The 12,430-nt window shown below is 40.2% G+C and overlaps 1 long non-coding RNA gene across 1 annotated transcript; it reads left to right on the forward strand.

Moving 5' to 3' along the window:
- Positions 1–7,664: 7,664 nt before the first annotated feature.
- LOC116242172 (uncharacterized) lies at positions 7,665–11,888 on the forward strand. The gene is made up of 3 exons (XR_016465571.1): positions 7,665–7,801; positions 7,975–8,167; positions 9,169–11,888. It is a non-coding gene; the product is annotated as an uncharacterized LOC116242172 (long non-coding RNA).
- The last annotated feature ends 542 nt before the right edge of the window (positions 11,889–12,430 follow it).

Raw genomic sequence — 12,430 nt, forward strand, 5'->3', positions numbered from 1 at the left:
AGTGGTCTTTCCAACATTAATGATTCTATGATTTAATAGAACTTTAATTGACTACTCTTTTGGATAAACTTTTAAACATAATAGAGGGGCACTGAAATGAAGAATTTAAAAGAGCCAGAAGTTCATGGCTGACCACGTGGCCCCAGAACATACACTCTGAGGAAGGTACAGGTACACCTTGAGAAACTCAGAGTTGCAGTCAGTATTGAGGATGCCTTGCGAGGAGAATGAGGCACTGTTTTCCTCTGTAACTGTGAATATGGGAAGCTTTGTTTTGAAGGCATCAGCTGTTAATCCAGTGTTTTTGTAAAGGTTGTGATTAGCTTTTCCAGTATGGAAAACTGGATCTCTAATTCTTCTTCACAATTCTGCTGACAAAAGCTGTGGTAGATGGTACAGGGTGTTATTCTGGCTTTTGTCTTCTTTTTTTCTGTAGGTTTCATGCGATGGTTTTGCCCAGAGAAACTGTGCCTGCCCCATTCCTGAAGGTGTTTGGGGCAAGGTTGGGTGAGGCCCTGGTAGGTGGCAGCCCTTCCCATGGCAGGAGATTGAAACTGGATGGGCTTTGAGGAAAAAGGCAACTCTGTTTTCATGGTCCCATTTGTTTCTTGTCAGCAGAATTAGACGGTTGGAGTAAAGTTGAAGTCTTCTGAGCCATCATCTCTTTGACAGAATTATTTATCTCTGTTTCCCCACACGAAGTGGTACCAGTAAAATTAAAGCACAAATAAAATGGCAGCTTTTAAAATACAAATTGACTTAGTGAAGACTTGCTGCGTAGCCTTACTATGTAAGGACAGAATATTAAAGATAATTTTTTAATGAGCATATGACCCCTCCCCACAAATAGTTGGATCTGAAGCTGATAAATCAAAGTATTACTCACCAGACTAGGAAAAGCTGTAGTCAAAGGAATTTAAGAATGTGTTAATTAGTCAAAAGAGAGAGGCCATACAGTCTTGTAAACATCATGGGAAAAAACTATTAAAACCACTGAACAGATATTAATTGAAAATGCTGTTTAAGAGCTGCAGAGTTCACACAAAGTGCATCTCACTTGATATTAAAGTCCATGTATATGTAAATTCCATATCTGGCAGATTAGCTTGCATTCTGTTTCGATGCCTAGCTGTAAGAAATTGGAGAACTTCCCCACATATTGGCTGAATATCTACCAAAAAATCTGTTATCTACGTCATGGGCATGAAGTGTAAAATAACAGGTGAAGGACTGCCAGCATGCTGAGGCAGGTGAAAGGGGCTTTGCTAAGCACTGGAAGAAACTCTTCTAACCCAGACTTCCTCTCCTTTGTCTGCTTTAGGAAAGTGTATATGCTAAGACACTGAGGTCTTGTCTGTTCGGCTCCTTTATGGAGCTATTTTTGGAGCTATCCTGGATTTCTGTCCCATGGACTTGGATGGGCACACACTGGTGGTGGCAGTCCCCAACAGAGATGAGCGTTAGAAGTACATGCAGAGAAATTTGGTAATCTTTCTGAAGCATAAACTCACCAAGACTATTTCCCTGTAGTCCCTCCTTACCTTACAGTAACTTGTTAGTATGTTTGAACCCAAAGGCTTGGATCCACCAAACTTGTGATACCCCATCCACTAGTGTGGAGCTGGGGTTGGAGAGACAGCCCCAATGAGCAACCCACACCTTAGTGGTCTCGAAGGGCTTCCTGGAAGTTCTTGACTGCAGGAAGCCCAGGATGGATTGATGGGCTATGATCAATTGTAGGAGCTTCAACAAGTCTGAGGTCCTGCACTTCATTCACAACAACTCCAAGCATTGCTACAGACCTGGAGAGAGCGGCTGGAAAGCTGCACTGAGGAAAAGGATCTGGGGGGTGTTGGTTGACATTCAGCTGAACATGATCCAGCAGTGTGCTCAGGTGGCCAAGAAGACCAGCAGCATCCTGGCTTGTATCAGAAAGTAGTGTACTCAGCAGAAGCGGGGAGGTGATTGTTCCTCCGTATTCAGCACTAGTGAGGTTGCAACTTGAGCACTGTGTTCAGTTTTGGGCCCCTCACATCAAAAAAGACATTGAGGCCATGGAAAGCGTTCAAAGAATGGCAACGAAGCTGTGAAGAGTCTGGAGTACAAGTCTTACTGGGAGTGGCTGAGGGAAAAGAGGTTGTTCAGTCTGGAGAAGGGGAGGCCCATGGGAGGCTTCGTCTCTCTTTAGAACTTTCTGAAAGTAGGTTGAAGAGAGGTGAGGCTCAGCGTCTTCACCCAGATAACAACAATTGGATGAGGGGTAATGGCCTTAAGTTATGCCAGAGGAGTTTCAGGTTGGATGCTAGGAAAAGTTTATTCTCCAAAAGAGCAGTGAGGCAGTGGCACAGGCTGTCCACAGAGGTGGTGGAGTCACTGTCCCTGGAGGTGTTTGAGAAACGTGCAAATGTGGTGCTGAGGGATGATTACTGAGCATGGTAGGGATGGTTGGGCTATATGAGGTTTTTTCCAATCTTAATGATTCTATGATTCTATGCCTGCACTTAGTTTCGGGCCTAATATGAACTACACTTAATTACTACCCATGCAGCCCAGCACTCTAGCAGCCACACTACTAGCTCAGCTCAGGAATGACAAAATGCTAGCATCCCTATCCATTTTTATAACTGTTCCAATTCACACATTTTCTGAAATCCTTCCACTCTTCCTCCCAAGGCAGTGGGACCTTTTCCTTAATGTGTGCACCCAGATACACCTCTGCCACTGAAGGTTTGTTGGTACCTGAAAACACTCAAACAGCCTCAGGTTTGGTGAGAGTATGTGTTTCTGGAAACATTTGGGGAGCGCCTTCCTTATCATACTACATCAAGTGGGTGAAGAAGAAGAGGAATATCACAACTTTCCACTCTGGCAATTTTAGCTTTGTGTTGTAATCCCTCTGTTTTCCCCAGTGCTGAGATACACATACTGGTCTCTTGGCAAATCAAATGGCTGAATGGCATTTAAAATCCAAGTTTTGCTGCTAGTGCAGCATCAGATTCCCTCATCTTTGCTGCCTGGCCAGTGAGTACGGATGTGTCTCATCAAGAAGGAGAATAATAGAGGCTGTATCTCAGATGTCCTCCTCACAGATTTTGACCTGGACTGGAGTCAGCATGGAGTTTGGTGTACATTACAACAACTCCAAACCAGCATAGACTGCTGCTACTCAAATACCAGGTTCCTTTGCAGTCAAAACTAGCCAAAGTCCAACTGGACTAATTCCATGCATGGATGTACATAGGAAAAGGGTAAGCAGGTAAGGGGGTAAGTAGGGAGTTAGTCCATCCTGATGATGCTGTAAGTTCATCCACAGATTCGGGGAAGGCAATAGTGTTTCTAGTTCAGAACCAACCTGAGATACGCTCTCCATCTTGTGATGCGTTTTGTACTGTTCACAACTTCAGTGCAAGCTCTGCATGGTTTAGAGGAAGTTCATGTCTAAGCTGGACAGCAAGTTACAGCAGCAGTGCTTTGCAGCTCCAGATTGCTCCTTTTCAGCAGCCTTAAGATGGATCTTGCTCTTCACAGGGAGCTGATGACAATGTTTTCTAAAACCGAAAGATTTTTGTGTAACAAATCTTCTCCAAAGCTGCCTTTCCAGGGACATATCCTCCTCAATCTGCTTCAAACATCAGCTCTTTTCTCCCCACCAGGCATACTGCAGGTGCAAGCATACAGCCAAATATTTGATGTATTTTTTTGAGTTTCCAGAGTCCAGAATAGGGACTGCTTGAGCAGCTGAATCCAGGGAGTGCTGAAGGCACAACTTAGCTGTTGTGGAAAAGAGTCAAACCTCTGTAGATGTACTGCCCTCGGTTAGCTTAGATCCAGAGCTGCTTTGGCCATCACCATCCTCCTTACTTCATTTATCCATCAGAAAGGTGCTACAGTCCAGTACAGTCATAAACACATCATTACCAATGGAAAATTGTAAAATGGCTTTTATACTCAGCCAAGTTTAGACAAATGGAAAGGTCAGCAATGCAGGCACTGATTTTACATATGTGCATTAATTACAACAGAGTAGACCTTTGCTATTCATTTCACCTGTTAAATATGTATGAATTTGAAGAAGAAGAAATGATAGACAGAAAAGGGAAGCCAGGGCAAACTATGAATGGGACTAGTTTTGCTTTTCTGGATCTCACACTGGAAGTGATTCAAAACTAGACAATTGCAGAGTGTGGGAAGAAGTAAAGACAAACATATCCTATGTGAGACACAGCCAAGTCCAGATCTAGAATTGCTTACTGGGCTCAACTCTTTGAAGACTGATTGCTACTTTTCCTATGTGTGGTCTGTAGGACTTCTTAGCTGGACAGCCATGCTCCTGAAATAAACTCAGAGTTTTAAATGGTTCAACAATTTGTTATTAAGCATCATTACTTTTTTTTTTTTTTTTTTTTTTTCACTTACCGTGGATATCTGGCTTAAATTAATGCTAGAAATTTGGAGAAAAGGAATTCTGAACAATATCACAAGACATTCAGAATGTGCTTTTAAATTCTTGTTTGGATTGAATGTTTTTGGATATGACAGATTCTAAAAAACAGAAAAAAATAAGTTGTGGCTAAGAGATTTGAATATAATTTTCATTATTAAAGCTTGCATACCACTCTTCTCACAACTGTATTGTAACTGTGTACTTGTTTGACAATGTAGTGCCCAGAAACCCTAGGCTATTGGGCTTCCATTGTAAGACACACATCACAAATGCTATCAAAAACAGTCCATTCTCTTCTCAGGACAAGAAAGAGGAATGATGTGAGAAAAAAAAAAAACAAGAAGACATGACTTTCTGAAGAAACACAAGGTAGAAAGCATGTGCATTGTGATCATACTCACTGACAGTGAGATCTTGGACACTTCCAGCTATACTAACATACTTCAGCTTCCTAGTCTTGAGTTCCCATTGCATCCATTTAGTTAAAATCCTTTCATTGCAAACTTGTCCAAGTAGGGAGAGCTTTCTGCTACACTATGGCTCCCCAGAACTCTGGAGCCAGGGACTTCCAGGACTGTAAGACAAACACAGTACTGCTTGAGAGAAAATATTTGTCATTTGTAAACATGGCAGAAAAGGTTACATCTTCAAATGATTAAGACAAAGAGAAGTCTCCATAGTTTATCAGATATATTTCATATATAATATAGAAAAAAACCCACGTTGCATAGAGCAAGCCATGTAGCCAGGAGGATATCAGAAGGTTTATTGTAGTTGATTTGACTGTTCTTAACTTCTAGTCCAGGTTATGTGTAGAGACAATAATACTGATGTTCTTCCCTCCTCTGTACATCCTATTCCTGTTCTTTTAGTGTGGATTACTCAACCATAAAGCTTTACTAACTGCTTAGGCAATATTTTCAGAGGAAGACTCAATCGTTTGCTCTATATTAGGCACTGTTACTGACATCTGGAGAACATGGAAGAAGAACAGTGATGAGCTAGGGGCTGTTGAACAGGTAAATAGTTCAACCAGCCCTCTTCATAGAGCTGTTTTTACCTTTCTCAAAAGGTCCTACAAGAATTCCAGATAAAACATCAAATTGACAGTGGATAACAAATCCAAGGACAAGTACAGTCCAGATTAAATTAAATTGAGCTTTCTCTAATCCATTTGTCTACTTCGCCATGCATGGGAGCGTGCATTTACCCCAAGAAAGGTGAAGAGTGACGTTAACAGTTTCTTCATGCTCTACGTACATGTTATGGCTTTAACCCCTTGCAGAACCCAATGAGAGCTGTTCTGATTTACAGGGGATGCTGAGTCAGTGAACACGAGCTTAGGGTTTCCTGATGGCGTAATTCCTTTAGCCCACAACTAATAGTGACTGCATTTACATAAGCAATAACAGGGTGCCTCTGCCTTGTTCTCTGTGGGCTGTAATTATTTATACATTCAGCATCTTGCTAATACTGTTTCAGTTACAGTAGCTAGTGTGCTTGTAAGAGACAGGCTGAATCCTGACCAGATACCTCTTCCTCCTTTATTATCACAAGCAAGCATGGGGGAAATGCAGAAGAAAGAATTAAGAGTTTCTTGGTGTAAGAGTAACTGATTACTCATTTGATGCATAGTTATTAACCACAGAAAACCTAGTGATGAGCTGCAGAAGAGTGATTTAATAACAAGGAAGGATTTGGACCTTGTGTGCCTCCCTTACCTGCTGCTAACACATCGATGCTAGTCAGAAGCAGGTAGCAGCTATTTGATGCCTGTGCATCTTTATACAACGCTCACATTCCATTGCAACTTGTCACATTTGATACAGCATAATGCAATGTGACTAATTTAATCAAATGTGAAGTGCACTACAGCAACATGTCAAGTCAGAAAATTTGGGAATAAAAAAAGAAGGTGGGGAGGAAAAAAAGTGCTTTTGCCAATTCATGGTTGGATAATTTTTCTCAGCTAGAGGGCTTCATTTTCTGAGCTTGGGCTTTTCTGTTCTGACCTTCTAGCCAAGGGCATGTGTCAAGAGGCTTGTGTCTCCCAAAGGCAGTGACACAGTCTATTAGGTCATATGAACTGGATCATCTAGTATTCGCCCACCTCAATTCGTGGCTGCTATTCCTTGCTCACCCCCACTTTCCCCAGTGGTAAGTCATGATACAATGCCCCTGCCTTTGACAGACTGGGGAGGGAAAGAAGCATTTTATTGCTGAACACGTACATAGCAGAAGCCAGAAATTGAGCAAGCTTGCTGTAGTCTGGTGCAAGTCATTTAGTAAGTCTGCATTCAATTTGCTACTTCTGAAACACAACAAGCAGAAAACACAATATTTACCAGTGCAGTTACATTTCTAACCTAGGGTTTAACATTGTTTTTCTTCAAGTTGTTGATCATAATCACAAATATCAAGATGGCCAGTAACTGGCTAGAAGCTCATCAGGGTTTCAATACTTTTAGAAAACACATCCATGCACGTATGTTTGGGATGATATAATAGACTATGGGTCCTCATGCAAACAAGTTGCTGTTCATAAAAGCTAGCAATTTTCAAACACATCTAAAAAAAAAAAAAAATCAGATCAGCCTAATTTATTTCTTTCTTCCAGAACTGCTTTTTCCCTTTGTACATAGGACATAGAAGACAGTACAAAAATCCTTTGCTTCTTTTTGTAAGACCTTTTCTTTTTTTCTTCTAGTTACATGTCACAGCCCTCAGAGGGTTGTAAAACACAGTAGAGGAATTCACTAAGTGCTAGAAGAAGCTTAAGAAACATTCAAACTAGTGGAAAATCTACTGCCTAGTTGGATTTAAGAGAGGCTGTACAAGGCTCTAATACAACAGAAAAACAGACAAAAATCTAGGTAATAGTGCTGCTAGAAAAGGAGTAACTACTCAGGTAGTAGTTGCAGCAGACACACAGAATGATAAAAAACTGAGAGGAAAACCTTAAAAAACAGTACAATAGAACATATTTACATATTACTAGGAAATAAGAATTATTTATTTTGTCTTCCATTATTCCTGCTCCAAGCAGGAAAAAAACATTCACCCTTCTCCTCTGCTTCTTTGAGGACCAAAGAAACTTTTTCACCCAGTATTCCTACAAGACACAATTATCACACACAGCTTTTGTAAGCTATCCTCATCTCACTAAGCTAGAAAAGCTGTAAGGCTGTGCTAATTACAAATGATCAGATGCTGTGCTAGCTCCTCCTCTGATGGTCCTTTTCCTTCTTCTAGTCCCAGTCCCCTCTATCTCTCTAAGTCAGTGGGGTTATCTTTTTGTTTCTGTCTAAGGATAAGAAAAGAAGGCTCTTTTATAAAAAGTTAAGGCTAGAGGGCAAGGTAAGCTGCTGTTGCATTTGGAAAGGGCTTTTGGCACTGGCTTACTATTTTGGCTTATTTTATCTTGCCAGATATGAAATAAATCTGGCTTTTGAGGCTCTTGAAGTCTCTTTCCCATTGTCTTCTTAGAGTTCCTGGCTAGTTCTGTGTTTTCAGTGCAACTTTGCTGTTAGCTTTAGGTGGAGCACACCACAATGGCACATCAAGACAACTTAGGGCATTCCCATGTCCCTGTGGAGGAGAATGATGCAGCAGGAAACCAGGGCCGACAGGGTGCTAGACCACGGCAAACTAGATTTCGGAGAAGAAAATGCAAGCAGCTGCATTCAGCACGGCCAGAGGGAGAAGAAACTAGGGTTTTGCAAGGTAATCAGCAAGAAGAGGATGTTTGTAGGGGGAAATAATTCTAATGTGACTTCAACTGCATATGAGTGCTACTGAAACCACGGAGCACTCCCTGCCCAGGGAGGCTGTGGATTCTCCTCTCTGGAGTTATTCAAGACCTGCCTGGATGCCTACCTGTGCTGTAGGGAGTCTGATTTGCAGTGGGGTTGGACTCAGTGATCACTGGAGGTTTCTTCCAGCCCCTGCAATTCTGTGGTTCTGTGAAATAATTTGGTGTGTGTCCTGCCCATAGATGCATATATAATGAAAGTGAATTAAGGCTTCAGAAAGGTACAAGGTCTTCAGGTGGTACTCCAGTGGCTGTCTGGCTGTTATTAAGTGCTACCACTTTCTGATGTGCACAAAATGCTTGTATTACTTGGTCTCAATTTTTATTTTGCTTAAACAACAGAAAATAAAAAGAATTTTTCATGTTGTAAACAGACAGATATGTTTTTAGATTTTTCAGTATAGTTATCTTTCCTTTAAGATGTGTATGATCCTGAGTTAAAGCACTTAATATAGCATAAGTGTGGGTTCCCTGTGCTATGAGTGGAGTTGTTCAGCTGCAGAAGTAGAAATACTATCTGTATAGTGAGAGGATAACATGTTCTCTCAAACAATGCAAGTAAAGTTTAATGATCCTGATTCCCTGGGTTTAAATCTGGGCCCTGTTTTCTGGAGCATGGATTTTTCTGCATTTCCTAGGAAAAAAATAAGAGTTGTTTTCACAAGAGTTGAGGCTGTTGAAATAGAGTACAATGCAATTTCTAGTTCCTTTAATGTATAAATTTGTGAACTTGGACAAATCATATTATTCTCAAAGTAACCAATATACCTTTTCAAAGGCTTGGACTAGAAACAGAGACTTGAAGTATTTAATGATGGAGAGTTGCAGGGCACATTTAGACTCAAACTCATCCTTGATTTTTATTTTTATTTTGGATGTTTAGAATTGTCTATTGCTGTTTCTTTCTCCATAGTTTACAAATTTATGAGTCGTCCCCCAGCTATCAGTGTGCACTCCACTGGTGAAGAAGCTCTGGGGCTGTCTAGTATTCCTGTGCCGAGAAACTGTGGAACAACTGTGAAAACACTGGCTAGGTCTGCCAGCCCTTGGATTCGTCTTGAACCTGTACCGTGTTGGGTCAAAGACTGTACTGGACTGGCCTGCTCAGCAGATCATGGTCCTAGAAGACATCTGATAAAAGCCAATCTCCAAGCTGAGGAAGATAGCCTGAGATCCATGTTAAGAGAGGAACTTTTATCAAGGGATGAAGACCATGATGATTTGGGGACAGCCAGCTCCCAGGCAGGTGTTGTCAGCAGTGATGCTCCCAGGAGCTTGGCAGAAGAGTTTTCACTAGTTCCCTTAAACATGCGAAGGAAATGCTCTGCTTTGAATTTTGACTTGCTAGTAGAAAGATGTCTTAAAAGGCTCTGAGTTTCAGCACATCTGTTTAGAATTTAAGATACAGATTTTTTTTTGAGATATGAATGCCGATCTTCATGTACAGTTTATAGAAATGCAGGCTGAAGTCTGCATTAAAGCCATGAAGGTTCAAATGGGGTGAAGCCCAGCACATCTTTCTTAGATTGACAGGCAGTAAGGAAAGACAAAACTGGAGTGAAAATAAATCCTTCATATGAGTTGCCTTCTTTGGGAGTTTAGAATCCTGTAATAATCATAAGGTGTTAAAAATGGAAATATGACTGAGTCTAAGCTAATATAATGACTATTTCTTTTGCAATTGTAATGGATATACCAAGAAATATCGTCATATTTTGTCTCTTTCTCAGTAGTATAGTCTCTTTTTTAATAACTTCTTGAAGGATATTTGAAATTCAAAGCCCTCGTATATGCCACTATTTCCTTTCAGTAAGTGCTTTAATTTCTTCTATAGAAGCCTAGAGGGTTTACTGTTTGTTTTGTGTTTTTCTTGATCTAAAAATTATAATTCACTGCATATATTTGGTTGTTCATATATACGTAAACAGCTGTGTAAGGCAGTATGAGATAGCTAGGATACATCCTATGATAAACAAGGGGTGAAAAGCCCAACCTTCTCCAGTTGGGGTTAATTGATCATGTGAAATAAACATGTTTTTTAAAAATTTATTTTGATCTAAATATATTGAATTTTTCTCTTCTGTTTGTTTGAAAGAATATGTAGTTGAAAGCAACTCAAGATCTAGATTTCTCTGTTTCCTATTTAGTCAGTAGGTGAATTTTACAGATAATACTAGACCAAGCTCTATAACTACAGTGTGTCATTACTGAAAACCTGACTGGAGAGCCTTCATGTTAATCTGAAAATGCATCCCATTGGCAAAGTTCTGTGACGTCTCAAGGATAGCACTCTTTACAAGGAATAGACTTGATATAGTAGAAAAATTATAAATAATCATAAATTTTTTGGTGCTGCTTTCTTTTTTCCTTCCTTTCTACCTCATGAAGAACTCTCTTTTTTCCTGGGGGAGGAGGAGGGGAGGGAGAGGAGTGGTTGTAGCTTTTATTATACTGATCCACTTAATGATGTTATGTACTTACTCTGTAGTGCTTCTTGCACAGTTGAACTGCATCAAAAGTGTGCCTCTTTTCCTTTGGAAATAAGGGAGGAATACAGTGGTGGTGGCTGTCTGTCCTGTTGATCACACAGGACCAGGCAGGCTGCCTTACTCTTCCAGGTGCTGTTGCACAGAATCAGCCTGCATTACAAAGGCATTGCAGACACTTGTCTTAATCCAATATAATAAATAAACCAAAATGCTTAACTTCTAGGGAAGGTTTGTTGACTTCTCTGAACCTGCCCATGAGCTTAAAATTAAGCATATCTTTAAACTTATTTGCTGAGTCAATGTCCTCAGTGCAAAACAGAGACTGTGAGGGATGTTATGACCAGCGTGAAGTTTCACTGGAGTGCATCAAGCAGCTTCTGCTATAATTCACACGTATACCCAAATTGAGAATGGGCTGCTGCATTAGTCAGATCTTGCAGAGTCTGTAAATTAAAGCTTCTTCTCAAGAGGTCTGTGAAAACAAACAACCCAAACAATGCTAATCCTACGTGTTTGTTCTTGAGAATGGTGAAAGTAGGAATAGTGCTTTTCCTCTTACACCAGACCTTCCCAATTAAGACTCATTCCTTATGAGTGATACTTGTGCAGTTTTATAAGCCGTTTTTCACTATTTTTTTCTTTATTTTTTCAAAGGCTACTCACTGAGCTAGAGTGAGACTTTGTGCATACCTGCTAGTAAGGTATTTAGCAGGCAAAGAAAAATGAATAAAACCTGACATACCAGTTGCATTTCTTCGTAAATTAGGGGTTTCCAGCAATACTCAGAGCTCGTGCACCCAAATCCCATCAGGCCTATGAGTCTAGACTTAAAAAATGGAAGCTCTTTCTCATTTGAAGTTAATGTTATCTTCTGTCTGCTATAAATTACAGCAAAACAATATTGTAAACATGTATAGCTCAGTTCATCTGACAAGCTTGCCCTATAAAGGTACAACAGGGTACAGTGCAGAAATAACTTTGTTGTCTGGTTGTTATAGTTAAAATACTGTAAGGTATCTATGGATTCATCTATAAATTTGCCTTTGATTATATACGTTTCGGAAAGTGATATGTTCATGAAGTCAGCTGGCATGGTTTCACATAGTCTTCTTTCAAGAGCTTCTGTTTGTGAGAGAGGCTCATGAAACTTAAAAAAAAAAAAAAAAAAAAAGTCAGAAATGTCACCAGTGGGTAGTAAGATACCAGGCATTGTAGAGGTGTCAGCTTCCTGACAGCGTGATTCAGTAACGTGCATTTTCAGCTTGACAACTATACAGTTTTTCCTTGTGTATCTGAGATCCTGTAAGCATTTTTGTGCACGCTTGTCTCTTCTCACAAATGATCCTACAACTGGGATTTTTATCACATGTTGAGTTAAACACAGGCGTAAAGGCCTGAAAGATCAAGACCTTTGAGGAAAAAATTCTTTCAGAGAAACTTCCTGGGAAAGAAAAGCCTGTGAGGTATTAACTTGAAACGTCGTCTAAGAAAAATAGATCAAACAAAACTGAGGAAAAATCAGGGAAAGAATCTCATCTTTCTCTTGAAGAAAGTAGACACGGGTCATTAATATTTGTTTGCGAACATGAATTCCTGTGCTCCTTTCTAGTTTGGCCCTCAGTTTTAAATCTTACTTTATAGTTTCTTCTTTATAAAACCCACCATGGTCACAGTCAAGGACATGAG

Source organism: Phasianus colchicus, chromosome 3 (assembly GCF_987193195.1).
Source record: "Phasianus colchicus chromosome 3, bPhaCol1.hap1.1, whole genome shotgun sequence".
NCBI classification, from domain to species: Eukaryota; Metazoa; Chordata; class Aves; order Galliformes; family Phasianidae; genus Phasianus; species Phasianus colchicus.